The sequence below is a fragment of the Schistocerca serialis genome, chromosome 4 (assembly GCF_023864345.2).
Source record: "Schistocerca serialis cubense isolate TAMUIC-IGC-003099 chromosome 4, iqSchSeri2.2, whole genome shotgun sequence".
NCBI classification, from domain to species: domain Eukaryota; kingdom Metazoa; phylum Arthropoda; class Insecta; order Orthoptera; family Acrididae; genus Schistocerca; species Schistocerca serialis.
The window spans coordinates 414,098,111-414,101,885 of NC_064641.1; the positions used below are offsets into that span (position 1 = coordinate 414,098,111).

The window sequence follows — 3,775 nt, forward strand, 5'->3', positions numbered from 1 at the left end:
GGGCGGAATAATCGCTCCCGTCAGCGGCGCTTCAGCTTTGGACAATTTCACGACCCGTCTTGAAACACGGACCAAGGAGTCTAACATGTGCGCGAGTCATTGGGCTGTACGAAACCTAAAGGCGTAATGAAAGTGAAGGTCTCGCCTTGCGCGGGCCGAGGGAGGATGGGGCTTCCCCGCCCTTCACGGGGCGGCGGCCTCCGCACTCCCGGGGCGTCTCGTCCTCATTGCGAGGTGAGGCGCACCTAGAGCGTACACGTTGGACCCGAAAGATGGTGAACTATGCCTGGCCAGGACGAAGTCAGGGGAAACCCTGATGGAGGTCCGTAGCGATTCTGACGTGCAAATCGATCGTCGGAGCTGGGTATAGGGGCGAAAGACTAATCGAACCATCTAGTAGCTGGTTCCCTCCGAAGTTTCCCTCAGGATAGCTGGTGCTCGTACGAGTCTCATCCGGTAAAGCGAATGATTAGAGGCCTTGGGGCCGAAACGACCTCAACCTATTCTCAAACTTTAAATGGGTGAGATCTCCGGCTTGCTTGATATGCTGAAGCCGCGAGCAAACGACTCGGATCGGAGTGCCAAGTGGGCCACTTTTGGTAAGCAGAACTGGCGCTGTGGGATGAACCAAACGCCGAGTTAAGGCGCCCGAATCGACGCTCATGGGAAACCATGAAAGGCGTTGGTTGCTTAAGACAGCAGGACGGTGGCCATGGAAGTCGGAATCCGCTAAGGAGTGTGTAACAACTCACCTGCCGAAGCAACTAGCCCTGAAAATGGATGGCGCTGAAGCGTCGTGCCTATACTCGGCCGTCAGTCTGGCAGTCATGGCCGGTCCTTGCGGCCGGCCGCGAAGCCCTGACGAGTAGGAGGGTCGCGGCGGTGGGCGCAGAAGGGTCTGGGCGTGAGCCTGCCTGGAGCCGCCGTCGGTGCAGATCTTGGTGGTAGTAGCAAATACTCCAGCGAGGCCCTGGAGGGCTGACGCGGAGAAGGGTTTCGTGTGAACAGCCGTTGCACACGAGTCAGTCGATCCTAAGCCCTAGGAGAAATCCGATGTTGATGGGGGCCGTCATAGCATGATGCACTTTGTGCTGGCCCCCGTTGGGCGAAAGGGAATCCGGTTCCTATTCCGGAACCCGGCAGCGGAACCGATACAAGTCGGGCCCCTCTTTTAGAGATGCTCGTCGGGGTAACCCAAAAGGACCCGGAGACGCCGTCGGGAGATCGGGGAAGAGTTTTCTTTTCTGCATGAGCGTTCGAGTTCCCTGGAATCCTCTAGCAGGGAGATAGGGTTTGGAACGCGAAGAGCACCGCAGTTGCGGCGGTGTCCCGATCTTCCCCTCGGACCTTGAAAATCCGGGAGAGGGCCACGTGGAGGTGTCGCGCCGGTTCGTACCCATATCCGCAGCAGGTCTCCAAGGTGAAGAGCCTCTAGTCGATAGAATAATGTAGGTAAGGGAAGTCGGCAAATTGGATCCGTAACTTCGGGATAAGGATTGGCTCTGAGGATCGGGGCGTGTCGGGCTTGGTCGGGAAGTGGGTCAGCGCTAACGTGCCGGGCCTGGGCGAGGTGAGTGCCGTAGGGGTGCCGGTAAGTGCGGGCGTTTAGCGCGGGCGTGGTCTGCTCTCGCCGTTGGTCGGCCTCGTGCTGGCCGGCGGTGCAGGATGCGCGCGCCTGCGCGGCGTTCGCGCCCCGGTGCTTCAACCTGCGTGCAGGATCCGAGCTCGGTCCCGTGCCTTGGCCTCCCACGGATCTTCCTTGCTGCGAGGCCGCGTCCGCCTTAGCGTGCTCCTCCGGGGGCGCGCGGGTGCGCGGATTCTCTTCGGCCGCCATTCAACGATCAACTCAGAACTGGCACGGACTGGGGGAATCCGACTGTCTAATTAAAACAAAGCATTGCGATGGCCCTAGCGGGTGTTGACGCAATGTGATTTCTGCCCAGTGCTCTGAATGTCAACGTGAAGAAATTCAAGCAAGCGCGGGTAAACGGCGGGAGTAACTATGACTCTCTTAAGGTAGCCAAATGCCTCGTCATCTAATTAGTGACGCGCATGAATGGATTAACGAGATTCCCGCTGTCCCAGCAGGGCTCAGAGGAAGCTGAGTGGGGCGGGGACCGTAATGTCCTATCCCGTGGCCTTGACGTGGCCCTGGCGCTCAGTACCCCCACAAGATGGGGCGAAGCTAACACGGGAAGGGCCGTCCATGCATGACGTTAAAAGGCTAGCCCTTAACTGGGTGCAACCCACACTGGTCCGCACTGGCCCACCGTGAATTATCAAAAGCGGTGGGTGAGACATGGTCGGTCATGATCCCCCGGTACGTGTGGAGACCCTCCGGGGAACGTAACTCGGGTTTGAGTGCCGCACCGTCTCGTTGATGTCAAACTCCACGTATAAGACCCGGACTGACTCCTTTAACACCTTCCGGGCTGCGTTGATAGGTGTGGGTTGTCGTTGTGTCAAGGTAGGACGTAAAACTCCCGTCCTGGCAGGACGTTAAATGCCCCCAACCCAAGCGAAAGCAAAGGGTGCATGGCGCAGGGGAAGCTGCGTTACGGGAGGCATAACAACTGTCTCTCTTGAGTTGAGCGCGGTGGCTGGGCGAGGGTATGAGGGTAAGTCTTACGACGATCCCGGAACCCTGCGGTCTGGCCACTGCAGTTCCTCACGTCATGGACGACGTTAAAAGTCCCCCAACCCAAGGTGAAAGCAAAGGGTGCATGGCGCAGGGGGAGCTGCGTCAACAAGGACACAACACCTGTCCTGATTTTCCCGCGGCTGTACTCGCTGGGGAGGGATCGTGGCCTGAGCCGGCAAAGGCTCAGCGCCATGTCGGGGACTTCGACATGCTCCGCCAAACCAGGGCGTGGTAACACGTCCCTGGCTAGGTTAGATGGGGCCAGACCCCCGAAAGTCTGGGGGACCGACCCAGCACCTGGGTAGGGCTGGGTCTAAGGCCTTAGGGTGGAAACTCGGCCTAGTAGGGGGCGAAGGCCGAGAGGTGAATCCGCCTCTCCGGAATGCGCTGGGCATTTGCCGGGGAGGGACGGGAGAAATCTCCAGTGGTACAGTCGTGGAAGGGGACTAGTGCGCTGGAAACGGCGCGCTAAACCCGGCAGCTCACAAAGCTCTTGGTCCAGGGGCGGGACTGGTGAGCGAGCTGCACTTAGCCTCCCCCCATGCCAGAAGAGCCGGTCCGGGGAAAGAGACGGGCTCTCAACTTTTTTGGTCTCTCTCAGAAATTATGGCGGTAAACACAGAGAGAGAGACTTCCGAGCGATGCGATGATAACGCAGACACTGAAATAAAGAGCGCAGCCGAAAGGCTAAAAGAAATAAACGCGCTACTAGTGACAGACAAAGGGAAGATGAGCAATGATAGGATTAACGAGATAAAGGATAAGTTGGCCTTGTGGGCAATAGCCCAAAGCCAACTAGAAGGAAGAATTAAAGAGTTGGAACGGCAAAACAAACAAATTACGACTGAAAGAACAAAGACATATGCCACAGTGGTGGCAGGAGGACCACAGAAACCACAAATAAACATGAAAGAGAGTATAGAAAAAGTGACAGCGAAGCAAGGAGTGGCATTATTTCTGAAACCAAAAGAAGGACAGAGTGTGAAAGAAGTGAAAGAAATATTTACGAGAGTAATAAACCCAACCAAGGCAAAAGTTAAAATAAATAAAGTAGTAATAGCTAAAAATGCAGTAATAGTGGAAACCCCCACACAGCAGGATAGGAACACTATAATGGGGCATAAAGACCTACAG

At 56.6% G+C, this 3,775-nt stretch overlaps 1 pseudogene; it reads left to right on the forward strand.

Moving 5' to 3' along the window:
- The window catches only part of LOC126475657 (large subunit ribosomal RNA), a 2,993-nt pseudogene extending 867 nt beyond the window's left edge, over window positions 1-2,126 (forward strand).
- The last annotated feature ends 1,649 nt before the right edge of the window (window positions 2,127-3,775 follow it).